General features: G+C 42.1%; 1 protein-coding gene across 7 annotated transcripts in view; it reads left to right on the top strand.

Moving 5' to 3' along the window:
• ARVCF (ARVCF delta catenin family member) overlaps positions 1–17,510 on the top strand; it is a 246,142-nt gene that overhangs the window by 71,363 nt on the left and 157,269 nt on the right. For all 7 annotated transcript variants that reach the window (XM_071572446.1, XM_071572447.1, XM_071572445.1 and 4 more), the window contains exon 3: positions 11,473–11,538. The gene's annotated coding sequence lies outside the window, so the exon portion shown is untranslated. The remainder of the gene's footprint in view (positions 1–11,472; positions 11,539–17,510) is intronic.

Below are 17,510 nucleotides of genomic sequence, written 5' to 3'. Positions count from 1 at the left end.
CTTCAAAGATGTTTGAACACCCAGTTTGTGTGTGCAGGAACTCATAAGTGCATGTGGAAATGTGTGCTGCTGTCAGTGGATTTTAATGGATCTTTTTAGGTTCCCTTTTGAGCTGCCCCATTCTTAGGAGTCAGCATGGTGATCAAAGAACAGGAATAGGGATATGGAAGTAAAAATATTCTTTAAATCTCAGGCTTTGCTGTGCATTTTGCCTTGGATACACCATGAGGTGTCTCCAATAGCAGTTACTGGTGATAACTTTATTTCCTCTGGAAAATACATTGAAGTCTCAAGTTGAAAAGCTCTCTAAGCATAAAATATTTGCATTATGATCTTAATGGTGGTATTTCATTGTTAGTGATGAATGGAGTTATAAAAATTTCTTCTGCTTTTTGAATATTCAGCTTGGTTTTCAGTTTTCTTAGGGATTTGAAACTTCAGAGTTGACTTTGCTGACAGAAGCCTGTGCAGGTTATGAACAGGACTGTGACACATAATTTAGTGAGTTAATTAACTTCCCAAATTCCTAGTTTGGAGTGTTGCAAGATGTCACATCACTTGGTTGTTTCCTTTCTGGTGACTGATTTCAAAAAGGGATTCAAAGGGGCTGATACAATTCATGCTTTCAGTTCAGTAAAGTTGGAATCTGGAGATGCTGTTTGCCCCTGCCCTGTGTAATGTCTGCTCTATAAAACAGTTTTCTTTCTCTTAACATTTTGGAAGGGGGTGGATGTCACCCTTTAGACATGTATTAATGTTACTGCACATTCTTCAAATTCCCCTTCTTAGTCTTTCCCAAGTGTGGACTTTTGGGCAGTAATTTAAGATCTGGAAGGCCCAGAAGAAAGAGAAAATAGGAAGATCTGGGAAGACCTATAAGGAAGATTATGGGCTGTCTATATATTTTCTGCTTTTACCTTAGATGGGTTAGTCCCAACTGCTCAACAGTCAGTGAGGATTTAAGTACCTGAAGAGCTCAGAGATCTGAGTTTCTGGTTGTTTCCCCTCCCAGTCTGCCAAGCAGTGGAGCAGCAGTGCCCTTGCCCCCAGGCCTGGTGTGAGTGTCATAATTATGGATCACCAGGCAGGAGCCAATAAAGAGTTTTTATTTGGGAAAGCCATTGCAACATAACTATTGTGAGTACTTTGGAAATCAGCTGTCAGACATAAGGGACAGCACATGAATTGCTGTTATGAGAATCTGATTATTTACTCATCAAAGCAGTGTATGAAGTATGATATGCCTTGTTTATGCCTTAAATTCTTCATTGGCTCAACCTAATTAGTCATGTTTGAAGGTGGACAAAAACATGGGAGTCTGACCCAATTGCACTATACCCTGTAACATCCTGCTGGCCTAAATGCAATCAGAATGATGCATGTTTTCTACAAGAAATTTAAGTACCAAATCCATTTCAGGTCTTGGCAGAGCACTCTGTCCAGCAGCCTGGCCATTACTGTGGTTCCATTCAGCTTTATATGTGCAAAGCAGAGAGCTGGTCCATTGCAGCAATAAAACTTGTGTTCCAGCAGCCAAGTTAATCATTTGACTCTTCATGATTGTGTGTTTCTGTGACAGTTGGATGGGTTTGATTGACACAAATACAATTAAAGTTTGCCCTTCCAAACTGTAAATCTGAGACCTACTGAAAGCTCAGTCAGATTCCCAGACAACTTTTCATGGAAGGAATGTTGGGCTGTGCCTTTCACCAGCAAAGGTGCTGCAGTTTGTGGCTCTCAGCCCCAGTGAGCACAGCAGAGAAATGTTCAGATTTATTGTGGCCTCAGCCTGAGGTTTTGATCACACCTAAATGTTGATTTTATTCTCTTATTGATGTAAACTTCTGTGGGTTTAGTGATTTCTTTTAATTAACCTTGAGGGTGAAATTGCGTCGTTCTTCCACAGGGTGATTTCCTGTGGCCTCTGTGTGGAGCTGTGCTTGGTTCACACTGAGAGAGCCTGTCAGGGTTTGTAATAATAAGGTTATCCATATAGTCACTCTAAGAATATATATGCTAAACTTTACCAAAATTTTCAAAAATTTATGGGCATTTTTGTGGATGAAAAGATTTTATTTGATAACATAAAATTCCTTTTATGTTATTAAAACTCCTCTGCTGTTAATCAAAGTAGGTTAATAGCAGGATTTCAGTGGAGAGTATGTTTGTTTCTGTGCTCTCTTTTAGTGTCTGGATGGCCTCTGGACACACGGAAAAGTCCCTCTGCCTTTCTAAGGAACCAAAACAAGAGGATTTAGATGAGGCCTGGAGGGAATAATAGCTTATTTTGCTTTATCACAGAGATTTATTTGCATTATACAGGTAGCTTATATAGAGGCTTTGCACATTTTTTTGTTTGACTGCTCAGGGTGATGAAATTTTTTTGACATCAAGTAAAATATTATTTATTAATTCATTACAATTATTCTGGCAATTCTCAGACAAGTATATTTTTGGTGCCATTTTACAAGTCTGATCCAGTATCATTATATGTGATACTGTGTTCATGGAAGCCATTTCATTTCTGTGTGTTTTGGGATCTGAGAAACACCTAATGCCTGTGACACTGTTGTGATTAAAAAACCAAAATATCCTGCTGGTTTCCAAGGTACTTGTATGAAAAATATTTTCTTGCATAGAACTAGTCAAGCTCAGGGGTGTTTTGAGGGCAGTGTTTTTGGCCTCATCAGTCCTTTGCTGCATTTTTGGTGCCACACAAAGGAGGGACATCACAGAATCCTTGCAGAGGAATGATGAAATGAGAGGGAGCAAAGCAGCCTGTGGACTCTGGTGGTGTGGCAGAGCCTGGGATGAAGGTGCTGGGCTGGAGCAGCTCCAGGGCAGCTCTGCAGGGGCTGCCCTTCCCTGGCTGCTCCCATCCAAAGGCACATGTGCACATGGAAGGAACAGCTGTGCAGCCACGGTCTGTCTCCTAAATCTGCAGATTGTAAGTGTTGAAGGTGCAAATAAGATTTGTGTGATGGAGTTACTGTTCTGTGTTTGTGGCAGTCAGGCCTGTTGGTCAGTTGGATCACATGTGTGTGTATATATATGTGGGTCTAAATAATTGTTTCATCTTTTTTGCAGTATTTCTGTATCAGAAGAGCTACAGTAACACATCAAAAAGATGAGAGCAGTCACCATAAAAAAGGAAACAGTGTGACAAAGTAAATAATTTTGCTTCAGAAGTGCCTGGAGAACCAAATTCCTGCTGCCTTCATGCTTTAATCCTTTTAAAAGCAGAGGCTGAACTCTTTCAGTGTTTAAAGACCAGACTAAACCCAAGAAACTGTTACGATTCTACAGTCCTGAAACTTGTGCACTGAAAGCACTGGGAAACAAGCTTTGTTAATAAATATATACATTTACCATGCCTCAATTAACATAAGATTATTGGTACTTACATAACCTTTATGCAAATGTGGAAGCACTTCTGGAAGCTAATAGTGCACATTGTGTTTGTCCTGGGAATTGAGAAAACTGTAGCCAAGTACTTGAATGAGTTGGTGTATCTTTAAATAGCCTGAGCACTCTGCCCAGTAGCCTGAGTGTATTAAAATGAAGCATGCAGCCTGAAGTGTCCTGGGACTTGCAATAGAAACATTCTTTGTGTTTCCTTCTTCATTAAGCTATTCCAGCTTTGTGTGTGAATTCCCAGTTTGCCAGGAAAGGTTACCAAGTTCTCATCTATATCAACTGCAAATGATTGATTTCTTCTATCCTTACTACTCTTCCTGGCCATCTCTTTTACATTCACAGACCAATGGGTTCAGGTGCTATTTATATCTGTCCCTGGCAGTTGTTTTGTGTTGAGATTGCTACAGTAGTTCACCTTTAATTTTCCCTCTGCTTTATTGGAGCAATTTATATTAGTGGTCTTAATCTGTGCTAATGTCCCACTGCTCCATGTGCATGACTGAGTAGGTACCTTACTGCTTCTCATCATGAGAACTTCTCCCTTCAGGTCATCATTAATAAACAGACCTTATTAAATTATTTTTCAGCAAAGACTAATGGAAACATTGTTACACAATTAAGTGGAAGATATATCTGATTGTTGTGTAAGTCAAACAGACGTGCTGTGCTCTTTCACTGTCACCCAGGTACAGATTTCACATCCTTGCAATTTCTACTTCCAAAACCTCATTAGTCAAGTCAGTGCTTTTGTGGAACATGAAATTTGAGGAATGCCTCCACATCTGAAATACTCAGATTACTTGTACCTTTTGGTTTCCTGACCATGTGAGTGTAGTGCTTTAGTTTGGGGATGTTCATTAGTTTGCCTGCACACACATATGTGCACTTGGCCAGTTTTCTCAGGGACCTTCTGCCTCCTAAGAGAGTGCTGTGGATTCTCCAGGTTTGGACAGGACTTCCCATTATCTTCTATATTCTTGTTGGAAAAAAAATAAATTTCCTGCTTTAGGTGAAGAACTGCAAGAGATGTGACCGAGACCTCTTTCAGTTGTGCCTTTCCTAAGGATAAGGGGGAAGCATCACTTGGGTGTTAAGGGTTAGTTTTGAGATTCAGGTGATTGTCTTCTCACTCACAGCTCTTGACCTTCAGGAAACTGTCATTCTCTGTGATTTCTGTAACCTTACCTGTGTTTTATGTCCCTTTCTTTTAGCTTTGTTAGTGGTTCATGGTGACATGTCTGTCTGGACTGAAGGTCCAGTGCCAGTCCCAGGGTTAGATGCTGGTTTATTGGTGACTGTGAAGTGCTGTGGTTGTCACATAGACCAGGAAGACTGTTCAGTGTGAATGCAGATTTATGGGGAAAATACAGCTCTGAAGTTCAGCCAGGCAACACTGTGGTTTTATTCACAAAATACTGTTAGTAAAGTTCTTGTTCAGGCTGATTTTCTTCTTCTGTTTGGGCATGGAAAGCACTGGGTGCTTTTCACATTCATATTTCAGGTAAGGAATTTCCTGGCCTGAGAACATCCCTGGGAGCTGCTGTTGTTCAGTGTGACTCTTACTTGGGCTTTCTGACTGGTGAGGAAATGGTGTAAGGCTGAACTTAGAGGTCCTCAATAAGCAAAAATTCTTTTGGATTTCCATGGTTTTTGTGGTTGGGGATGGTGGCACTGAACGTTGATATTTTTAAAATCACTTCAGTGGTATTTATATCACTTGGAAATGTAAACATTAAATTTCACTGTGTACTTAGTAATTAACAGTAGTAGAGTTACTCATATTAGTAACTAGAAATCACCAGTTTATTTAGGAAACAGTTTTATTGCAAAGCACTTTTTGGAATCTAAAGTAATTCTTATCCAAATTCAAGTTTATTAGTTTAATAATTAGTTAAGCTTACATTTGGAGTTGAACAAGTTGGTGTGATGTAATGTTGGAAAACCTGAAAAAAAAGAAGAAATTAAACCCATACTCAGATCTTACATAATAGTGAATTAATTTTACTGATTGACTCTTCAGGACAAAGTCCACATTAAGTGCAACATTCTCCAGCAAATACATTTGAAAGAAAATGATTTTTCACTACCAGTCCTTGCAAAGTAAAAATGTTGGTCTGGGAGTTGTTTCTGAAGTTTGTATGTGATGGTGAATATATTTCTGAAATTTGTATATGAGGTGGGTGATGGCAAAATGAATCTGGAATTTTCTTTGCAGTCAGTTCCAGGCCTAGGTGTGCAGTTTCCATCCAGATGAGAGTCCCAGCAGGAATTACAGAACTGGGTCTGGTTTGCTTTGAGAGGGGAATTTCTCCCCTGGAGAGAACAACCAACTGCAACCAGTTTCCCTCCCACAGCTGTGAACTTTATTGTCACTAAAACCAGGATTAAGTTTTTTTGTTCTTCTTTCTCAAGAATAAATTTCTTCATAAAATTTTGGGAGATCACCTTTGCCTCCCATTTAAGTGAATAAATGTATCCTCTTTCTGTAATACCTGAAAGGTGACTTTGGTTACCCCATGAACACTCTCATGTTCCATTGGGATATCTGTAGTATAACAGAGAACAAAATTGGATAATTCATCATCTAAATTAAATGAAACTCCATATTGGTGTGTAATACCACAAAATTCCTTTCAAAACTTTCCTAAAGGGTGATCAAGTGCTGCATTTTCATTTAACTGGGTGTGATGGATTCTTACTCATATTGGGCTGTAAAATTTTAAATTACATTTTTTTATAAAAGGTGTCCAGCTCCAGTTTTATTGCTGTGTAAATTCTTGAAGCAGTGTTGTAAACTCTCCCTTATTACCTATATCTGTGCACCTGTGGGATGCCAGACTGTGCAGACCTTGTTCTTCCATTCCTAGATGTCTGTTTATAATGAGAAATATTAAGAAAATAGTACTAGCAGCTGTCAGCAGGCTCTTGATAAGAAGATTATCATGAGTTAACTTTAAAGGGTTAGGAATGTATAATTCATGGCTACTTGGGGGATTTTGCAAATGTCCTGGTTGTGCACAGTTGGTGATGGGTGTGACATGATGGAAAACAAATCTTGGCATTATTGTCATTTAGGTTTGTGGCAATCAAGAAACTGCTGTTTTAATGCAACTTCTTTGTTTGATGTTTAGGAGAAAATCTTGGTCCTGTATTAAAAACACTAAACTGTCTGGGCTTGTTATAAATATTAATTTACCAAACACACAGCAGTCTGTGACATTTCCTTCAGAGGGAAGGATTAGCTTTCATTTTGCCCGTTGAAGTGCATCACTATACAGAGCCTTCTGTAGTTCTGTGTGTCATAAATTCTCTTTTAATATGCCATGTCTTTATCAACACACTAAGCAGAGTAGGAAATGGGTGCATCTCATTTGCCCCAGTGAGCTCAGCCATCCTTTCCTTAATAAATGATTCAGTTCTCTGGTGGCACGTAATGACTGGAGCAACATTTTATGGGCTGTTGTATATTTTCAGTCCTGACATTTTAAAAAGCCACAGTTCTTATCTGTGACATGTCTGTGTACTGATGCACGGGCTCTTTACTGCTTTTGTAATATTTATATAGAATTTATTGGCACTAACTGCTGCTACCCAGCGTGTCTGTTTGCAAAGGTCTGTGTATCTCTCCACGCTGACTGAGCTGTTCAGGGAGAGTTTGGAACTTTCTGGGCATTTTGCCACTGCTCCTGTCCCAACTTTGTCTGCATTTGTATCAGCTGCTTTAGTTCAGGGTTGCTGGCTTGATGTTAACATGCTGATTTACACTATAATTAAGAATGAGTAGGAGTTTGTAAGGGAACTCAGAGCTCCTGAGTAACACAAAAATAATGCTGTTCTAAATAAATTTCTGGAGATAATTGAGTGTAAATATTAGAATATCAAACAGCTTGTAGTTCTCCTCTTTTGATGGAAAGCTCATAATGAGTGCTCAGGGTGGCTGCTGTTCAGTGTTATGTGGTAGCTGTGTTTGTATCACATCTTTTAGTGGAGAGACCTCACTTCCTATGACTGTTTCATGTTTTACTGCAAGTTGTGACAGATTATAAACCCACACAGTGGGTTGTGTAATGCAGATACCTCATGTTTGCCATCTGATACCTTACATAAAAGCAGAACTGCATTGTCACTCAGAATACCCCACATTTCTCTGTGAAATAAAATAGCAGGTTAGCAAATGAAAATGTAAGATGAAGGAAGAAGGTGCTTAGAGAAAAAAAATCTTTCTCCTCACCTGTCTCTTGGTTAAGAAAAGCAAATCCCAGCAGATGTAAAATACAGCCCAGAGAATGCTCTTCAGCTGTGCCTAAACTTGTGGTGATTTATCTGTGACAAAGCTCCTGCCAAGCAAAACATTCAGTTGGAGGGTGTCAGCTTCTTACAATCAATAAAGACAAAACATGGACAGACAAATTAATTTGGGAGCAAGTGAGCTCTTTCCCACTGGTCTCTTTTCCATTGGTGTAGCTGTTGGTAACTGAAGTTGTGCTGTAAGAGAAGCAACACCAGTTCCTCAAGGCTGGTTTTGGGTTTGAAGTGTGCAGTGAGGGCTGTAGCAGTGAATGTGCAGGTGATTTTTCTGTTGCCAAATAAATTACATCCTCCAAATTCTTTATTAGTTATTTTAATGCCAGAAATGCCAGACAGAGGGTTGAGTGGCAGAAAGAGCCAAAGACAAAGGCTTTCCATTCATGCCCTTGGCAAGATTTTGCAGTGCATGCTTGTAGTAGTAACACAGCTGAATTGGAAAGCAGTCTGCTTGTCTCTCCACACCATTTGACTGTCTCGTTTATGCTGAGCTGCACTGCTTGGCTCACACTTGGCAGTGCTAATTGCACCAGTTCCTATGCAGGGGTGTTTGTGTGACCTGTGCAATGCTGGCCCTTGGCACTCACACTGAGCCTGGCACAGAGTGAGCCCAGGGCCAGCAAACTCATGGGGGGCTCCTGTGCTCTTCCTGCCTGGCACAGAGTGAGCCCAGGGCCAGCAAACCCATGGGGGGCTCCTGTGCTGTTCCTGCCTGGCACAGAGTGAGCCAAGGGCCAGCAAACTGCTGGGGCTCCTGTGCTGTTCCTGCCTGGCACAGAGTGAGCCCAGGGCCAGAAACTGCTGGGGCTCCTGTGCTGTTCCTGCCTGGCACAGAGTGAGCCAAGGGCCAGCAAACTCATGGGGGGCTCCTGTGCTGTTCCTGCCTGGCACAGAGTGAGCCCAGGGCCAGCAAACTCATGGGGGGCTCCTGTGCTGTTCCTGCCTGGCACAGAGTGAGCCCAGGGCCAGCAAACTCATGGGGAGCTCCTGTGCTGTTCCTGCCTGGCACAGAGTGAGCCAAGGGCCAGCAAACTCATGGGGGGGCTCCTGTGCTGTTCCTGCCTGGCACAGAGTGAGCCAAGGGCCAGCAAACTCATGGGGGGGCTCCTGTGCTGTTCCTGCCTGGCACAGAGTGAGTCAAGGGCCAGCAACCTCATGGGGGGCTCCTGTGCTGTTCCTGCCTGCCCTCTGCCCTCACACAGCCAGTGCCACAAAGCATCTCCAACAACCTGGGGGCACCTTCAGAAGCTTTTTGAGTGAGGGCCCAAGAAGGTGTCAGGACTGGGTTACCAGCACAGTCCAAGCTTAACTGGTGGTGTAAAATAAGACATTAGGGAAAAGGAATGGTAGAAAGGCTTGGGACAGCACTTTGCATCATGGTGCTGGTGTAAAAGTAGCCATCTATCAGCAGTGCACAGCCTTGCAGTGGGGCAGCATCCAAATTTGTGCCTAAGCTTTCCTATAGTCCAATAAGCTACTTGCCTTCTTACCATGTTAGAAAGAAGTTTTAATAACTAATTATGTTTACTGGAGTAGGACAAGAGTGAAGTGTGGTTGGGATGCAATTGTGGGACTCACTGACTGGCAAGAAATGGTTTTGCTGAGAGATGCTTTACTTTCCCAGACATTTTTGCAGTGTCAGTGCCTTGATATTCTGTTAAGTTCCTTAGTCTGAAAATATTTATCTTAATTAGTTATTATAGCTAGAGTAGCTAGAGACTAATTGTCTAATTTCTTTTTTTTAAGTTATTTCTTGGCGAGCGAACATAAAACCACTCAGTCTTTAACAGTGTGACTGGGATAATTAGTTACAAGTGAGAGATAACAAGCAATCTGAAAAGGCATTACAGGTTCTTCTCCACCTTTCTCATCTGAGAGCTGTAAGATACTTGATTAAAATCAGCAATAAAAGTATATCACTGGAATGAAGCAGCACTTCTGTAATGAAGCACAGGTGTTTTATTACATGTAATGTGGGCCAAGGGTGGGTTCCCCCCTTCTCCCCTGATTGCAGGTTATCAAATGGGCAGCAGCCCTGGGCTGGAAAGGGGGTTTGCAGTAACCCTGAGCCCTCAGCAGGCTCCAGCCTGCCCAGGGTTTGGGGCACCAGCCCTGTGTCCAGGGGCAGTGGGACTGTGCCCATGGGAATGCAGCTCACTGAGCCAGGGTTTGGCACAGCCCAACCAGCACCCAGGGACTGTCAGAGCTCAACAAACACTCTGCTCAAAGAAGGAAATCAAACAAGTGGGTTTGTAATGAAAAGACAAGTAGGTTTTTTTTCTTGATACTCAGGACTAAATTTCAGGCTCTACAGGTGTGACTGTCACTAGAGGATCAGTAGTGGATGTGAGGTGTGTGATCACTCCTTGATACATATTTTTGAGATCTTGTGAAGTGGGCAAATGCCATTTCTCTCAGATTGTGATAAAAAAAGATTCAATGGCCCACAGCTGTACATGAATGCTGCAGTGGGACTGGGTCCAGAATGTCCCAAGCCTTAGGCAGTTTGTCTTCTTGACTGAATCAACAACAACAACAAAAAAATGCAGGTGGAAAACAAGAAAAGGGAAGTATTTTTTCCAGTAGTTTTTGTCTTCTCCATGTGTCACTAAACATAAATCATTATTTATTTCTGGCTTCAAAATGAAGAATAATTTAATAAAATGCATAAATTTATCTTGCTTAGAAGATGCAGTCATATTCTTGTTACAAGACACAAGCTAAAAGAGATTAGGCTTCAAAGAAACCCTCACCTTACATCAGAGATGTAGAATTTTGGTTTATTTAGCCCCTCTGGTTACAGTGAGTGTGCAGGGTGGTTAAAGTGTTTTTCCTTCCTTACCACTGGTGTTATTTGGCCTTCCTGCACCTGCCAGGCAGGGGAGGAGCAGAGAGGAGGCTCTGGACACAGAGCCATGTGCCAGACTGGCAGTGGGAGGGCAGTGCCACAGCTGCTTTATGGGCAACTTCAGCCTGAGTGGGACCCAGCCAGGGGGGTCTGCTGGAATCAGCTCCTTGCCATGGGCTTGGTCTCAGAAACAGCAGGAGGCTGGGAATCCAAGACAGGGGATGCTGTTTGTTATCTGTGAGAGGGACTGCTGAGGTAAGAGATGCTGTAATGGGAATGTTGCTTGGAGCTCAAACAAAAAGTGAGATGTTGGAAAGCACCGAGTTGCTCCTGCTGAATTCACAGGAGAAAGTCTTCCTGCCCTCACTTCTCTTGCTTCCTGCTGTTGGACCAAAAAATGTCAAACAGGATGAGTTTGGAGCCACAGTTGACATTTTTAGAGCCACTAGGTGGCATTTAGGCCTGGATGACTGAAATGCTGTGGTTTGTGCTCATGAGGGAAACATCTTTGGCTTTGACATGTATGAATTAATAGGGAATTAAATATCTATTGGATTGAATTCTAAGTTTAGGAATGTGTGACATATGCACATATGGGTGGCACTGGGACACAAACAAAGAGGATTGGAATAGCTGATTAGTCAAAGGAGCTCCTTTTATGGAGTTTATTTTCTATACCCCAGTTCTGTGACATTTTCTTGGAATTTCAGGTGATGGGGAAATAGATGTCAGAGGTAACACACTTCTGTAAACCAGCATGACTCAGGAAAGGGAACCAAAGGAGAGATAAAATTAACAATTTACATTATGTCATGTATATATTATTTAAAAGTAATGCACTCTTCCTACTTCCCTGAGATGGAATAAAAATGTCTTTTTATACTTTTTTTGTTTCTCTGCAGAGTTATTGTTGAACCAAGGGAGAATTTCCATCTTAAAGCCCCTGCAAGAAAGGAACACTGTAAAAGGTACTGTGTTGCTGCAGATGTTCAAATCTCTGGAGTCTCTTGCTGCTTTGTCATTATGTATGTTCTTAAATCTTAATCCTTTTATTAAATTGTCTTTACACCTCTCAGAAATTCCTTAGTTTGCAAGCTACTGAAGGCCTACTAAAATTTGTTTAAAACGGTGGTAGGATGGTTGAGGAGCAGAAAGAAGGGAAAATACCTGGGATAGGTCTTAAAACTGGGACTGGGACAGGAACCCCCATGATGGTTCGTTGTGTTGAGAGCTGAGGCAAAGGTAAAACTCCAGTGATAGCTGAGGGAAACAGGGATGACAGTTCCCTTTTGTGATCTCCTGCCATCTCTGATCCATGTCTCCCTTCTCCTATTTCCATGGCAGTCCTTGTTTAGCTTCATCATGCCCCTGACAGAGCAGGGCATGGCTCTGACTCAGTGAATTCTTCCTATGGCCACATTTTCAGTAGGTGGACCCCAAGCATTCAATTCCTGTCCTGTTCTCCACTCATGCTTGTGTTTTCCTAAGGGATTTCTTGACCCTGAACAAGGCAAATGAAAGGCTGTGATGTGTGTCTGGCACCCCCCCCTTTCTGCAGAGAGGGTCAGAATCCTAAGATGTGTTTTCCTCTCTCCATTCCCTCCCTGCCAACTCTGTCTCAGCCTTTCTTGAGGCATCAAAGGCCAGTCCTCTGCTTAGAGAATGACCATAAACATTTTCAGCTGCTCTGAATTCACCTCAATACTTTGGTGTGACTGTTTTAACTCAGGGGACTTGGTAGGGAATGATGGGTTTAAATCCAAAAGTACTCTGTTGTTTATTTTCCTGAAATATTGCTCCCTTCTGTGTACTGCTTTATTTTTCTCAGTGTAGGTGGATTATAGTTTGAGCCAAGCATTCCTCGAAAATAATCCTCTGAATAACAAGCATCATGTTACTGATTTTCATAAAGTTCTTTCCATTTCCATTTGATTGTTTTTAGATTAAACATTTTTCCTTTTATATATGTCAAACCAAAAAGTTATATTGAAAGTAAATAGCCCATTTAAACTTCCAAAGCTGTTTGTGGGAAGGAATCTCAACAGAGTTTACATTGTATTTACTGTCTCGTTGTTTGGTACTTACCTCTGTTGCTTTCATAGTTTTAATGAGATGAATTAATGTTTATTATAGCTGGAATACATTCTTGTTTATACAGTGCAGGGTTTTAATTCTGATATAATAGAGGGAATTTGCTTTAAGCCTTTGAAGTGGTTAGTTAAAGCAAAATTGTTTTTCCCACTTAGCACAGTTATTAGCAGAATAGTTATTAAAAAGGGATGTTTGAAAAGAAAGTTGGTTCTTGGAGCACATCCTTAGTGATCTGGAAGAAATATTTCTCCTTCCAAATAACTGTGATCAGAAATTAGTGGTAAGTGTGTTCCTGGAAATAAGAAATAGTCTTGATGGGGGATATGAGCTACAAAAAGCATTAGGATTGAGTTAAAGGTACAAATGCAGGATGGGCTTGGAAGGGGTGAGGTCAGAGACTAAATGCAGCTGTCTGGAACCAAATGGTCTGTGCAGAAGAGAATTGGTGGTGACCCCCTAAATCCAGAGCTTTCCCCAGTTCATGGTGGTTTTCAGGGCAGGGTCAGCCTCAGCACAGAAGATGTTTCAGGGGGGTAGTTGTTCAGTTAGAGTGGAGGTTTCTGAGTTGGTCAGACTCAGAACAGGTGCTCCAAGTGAGGAAAGAGGGAGAGGGAGAAGGGGGAACCCCTCCAGGTTTGTTATGGGTGTTGAGGTATTGCCTGTCCCAAGGTTGGGGTGACCCTGCCAGACTTCCAGCTGCATCCAGAGCTGAAGGGAGACCCCCCATCCCTGGGCTGGGCTGGGACTGACAGCAAGTGCTCTGACTGGGCCTGTGGAGCCACTAATGGAGGAAACTTGGACAAAAATTTCCCAGTCTGATACAAGAAAGTCAAATTATTCTCGCCCAAGTTTTCCTAAAAGAGAAATTCATCCTGAAGGAAAGATCTGCCAGGGAAAACTTCAGCCCAAACATTTACATTTTGAAAGAGCCACAAGCCAGTGAATAAAAAGCTCTTATAATAAAGACATGAATCTTAGTTGTGAAAATTGCCACTTGCAGGTGTGATGTAATAAAACCAAATTTTGGTCAGTGTGTGAATGTGACATGGGCAGTGTAAGCACAGCTCTGCCTTTCTGTTCCATGCAGGGGAAGCTGGAAATGAGGAAGGAACCCCTGAGTCTGGGCTAATCAATAGGGTTACTATGGCATCTGGATTTACCCAGTGATATGAACCAGGCATGTCCTGGGTATTATTCTCTGAGGGCTACTTAGGCTGTCAGTTTAACCCCATGGAAGCCAATACTCTTGGCTGATAGAACAGGAAAAGCTGCTCAGGGATGAGGATTTCTGCCTTCATCAGTGCCTTGCCCCTGGAAGGAGGGGAGGTGAAGTGGCAGTTGCTGTGACATTGGCACTGCCCCTCAGCCAGGCACCACCCCACTGCTGCAGGGTGTTTTTGCAGTACACATCAAAGACTATTTTGCTGAGAGATGTTGCATCCTATGGAATGATGACTTTCTCCAAGACTCCAAGTCATTAAAATGTATCTGTTTTTTCTGCCTTTATATGTTTATGCATAAATGGAATGATTATTCAAGACATCAGATGAGTTAAATACTTCTGTTTTGCTCAGAAATTATTTATTAGTTCTCAAATGCATGTTTGCCTTGTAATACTAAAAAGCTGTGGTGTTAATCAGCACGAACTTGGATTGCATCCTAAACTTCCAAGGGTGAGATGAACTTGGGTTGCATTTTAAATGTACAGATGCTGAGCCAGTGAAGGGTCTGCTCTGCACATACCATTGCACAAGGCAGATCAATAGATTTGGTCTAACAGAGGATGTTTAAGTAGGGCCTCAGGCTGCCAAACAGCTTGGTGAAAAAATACTGGATTTGGAAGGAGACAGATGTTACTGAGGAGAATTAGAGGTGTAGTGGGCTTTGTTCTGTCTGTTCCCTCTCTTTGCATTGCTTTAATCTCTTCATTGATACTGTGCCTGATTTAAAGCATCGTAAGGCCAAAATCTGATTGTTTTTAATGAGAGGTTGAAATATGGGAGAGCAGTGCATAGGATAGGCTGGCAAGCAGCTAATAACATCAGTTTGATTTAGAAGCTTCAGGAATTAAACCTGACTATTGACATTATGTTCTTTCCTGTCTATACTGAGGTTTTCAGTGCCCTGCTGGAGCAGCCACACAACCCACTGGATGTGGCTGGGAGAGGTAAACAAGACCCATGTTCTGGAAAGCAGCTGTGAGGTTTGGTTTTGGTTTTTTCCTCCTGAAAGCAGGTCAAAAACCACAGGGAAGATGCTCACTCTGAACACTTCAGAACTGTGGATTTTTTTTTCTAGCAGTGCCAGTTTATTTATTGGTATAAAATGCTATAGGAGATAGTAGGTATTTGATTCAGATGGGTTAAAGGATCTGTTTCCTTTTAAGGTATTTATTTGCATTAATCTTAAGTACTAATTGGAAATGCCCCCCAAAACCCCAAGACTGTAGCCCTAGAATTAAAAAGCATTTGTTATTGCCCAGGAATGTAGCTGTGCAGTTTTATTAGCCTTTCTTCTACTGCAATCTATGGATCTCATTTAGCTGCATGCAGCCCTGCTCTTCTGAGACATAAAAGGAAGGAAATCTCTCAATAGCCTGAAATCAAATTATCTCTCTGTGTTAATCTCCATGTAAAACACCCAAGCCCACTCTTGAAAGGAAAATAGTTTTACTGATAAGCAGAGCTCGACTGTGTGCTTTGGATACTGAAATTAAGTGGATTTTTGTGTGTGTGCAGAGTGCTATTTATAGCATTAATTAACTCCTCATGGTCAGGATAAGTCATTTGACACATCTGTTGCTGAGCTTAAATACTCACTGTTCTGTGGGGTCACAGTTGGATTTTTTTCCCCCCACTCCTCTCAAAATGTGTAATGAAAGGACAATTTTCTACCTAATGGCTCTTAGTTTGAAGACACTGCCTGAATAAAATCCTCTGTCTGCTGCCCCTGATGGGGGCACTGGGGAGGGGGGATCAGCTGCCTGCACAGCTGACCTCGGCTCTGTCCCTTGCCAGTTTGTTGTTTATCTCTTTCATGGCAGCACAGTAGCATCTTTGATGAAAGAGTTATGAGCATCTGCAGGATTTTCCAGCCTTTCTGGAATATTTCAGTGACTGGGTTTTGCCAATGAGAAGCTGGCCTGGCCATGGAAATTGCCCCCTGCCTGTTGTTCTGTGCTTTGTGAAGTGGAAATGGAGTGCTCACAAACACAAGGCTGTTCTCGGCTGTAGTTCCACACACAGCCTGTTGCACACACATTCCTGTCAAAGGCCTTTCTCTTAAAATGCAAGTCCTTTTGCCAAGACTCAGAACATACAGAAACCAAGAAAAATGAGGATTCTGCTATATTGTTTGATGAAATCTTTTAAGTATTCTGTGGAAGTAATTGCATGAAGTTCTGTCAGTTGATGTTTGGCTTATTTGTGGCCCAATTGGGTTGTGTATTAATGAAGCCAAGCTTTAAAATACATGGGAGAGAAGGAGGGAGCAGAGTTCTGGGCTGTGCTGCTTTTGCTCTTCACCTTTTTCTCGCTGCAATCACCTTGTTCTGAGGACAGCTGTGTTGATTCTGGGGGGCTCTGCCTGCAGGGTGGGCTCTGCAGAGAGGGGGTATTGCTGCTGAGATGAGCTCTGGCCCAGCCCCTGCACACAGCCCTGGGCAGGCAGCGGGGCCTGCCTGGTTAATTTAAAGCCTGCCATTATCTGACAGTCACATAAACAAAAGGGCTCTTTCCTTGCTGCTTGGAAGACCTTATTCTAAGAAAATGGCTATAGTGGAATTCTCTGCTTGGCACAGATTTGCAGAGGTTTGTCCCTTTGCACTCCCAGCAGTGGCTGATGAAGCATCTGATGGAGGTGAGAAAGAACCACACTGGGGTCAGGGGAAGGGGGAAGGTCCCTACATGGAGCTGCTGCTAAAAGCAGCTGTGAGAATACTTGGAAACCTGAATATCCATGAATCAGAAAGGGAACACAAAGTGCAATCCATTTTTAAGCAGAACTCCTTATTGATTTCAGTAGGGGAGACCTTTGAAAAATCAATGGTGTGCAGCAGCTTTAGTATGCAAGGCCATGAGTTCTGGGGTGCTAAAGTGATGGCCCTATGAACTAATCAAGCTGGTAGCAATCATGTTGGGCAAGTTCCAGCACAGCAAAAAGGTGTCAGAGGTTTGAGAAGCAGCAAATTTGCTATTCATATTCCAAGAGAGATCACAAGTATGATCTTGTTCATTCTACCATTAATTTTCAGGTTGTGTTTTATTTTTATAGGAAATCAGAAAATATAAAGGAAAATATGAAAGTTTCTGGGGATATGCAAACATAGACCGGGTCATTATCAAGATACTCTGATTTTTTTCCATGCAGTTGGTCCCCAGCATTCAGCTCAGCTGGTTACTTCAGACTTGGCTTCTTGAGATGGGGGTGAAAGTGCTGTCTCCCAAATGCTGCCCAGCTACAGGACATGGAGAGAAATCATGTAAACCCAACTCTCTGTATGCAGAGAATGGAGTATTAATGATGCTGAGATGGCAGAATTAACACATCCTGAGACAGAACAGTAGCAAGGGATTCAAATGGGCACATTCAAAGCCAGCAGCACCTTCTGAGGGCAGAACTCAGCACTTGTTCAGTGTTTTGGTATTTACAAGATTTTTACAAAAACTATCCCACTCCCTTGGAAATGGATGAGGATTGTTTGTTTACACAGAGAAGTTACAGTGCAGTGTGAATTTATAGACTATCACATCCCTCATTAAACCTCAGTGTGGACACTCAGGAGGTGTGAAGTAACTGATGCAATTCTGCCGTGCTGGTTTATGCTTAATTACCACAAACACTGATCTCT

The sequence above is a fragment of the Pithys albifrons genome, chromosome 17 (assembly GCF_047495875.1).
Source record: "Pithys albifrons albifrons isolate INPA30051 chromosome 17, PitAlb_v1, whole genome shotgun sequence".
Lineage (NCBI taxonomy): Eukaryota > Metazoa > Chordata > Aves > Passeriformes > Thamnophilidae > Pithys > Pithys albifrons.
Note: the sequence above shows the minus strand (reverse complement) of the source record. Positions and strands in the feature narration are given on the sequence as shown.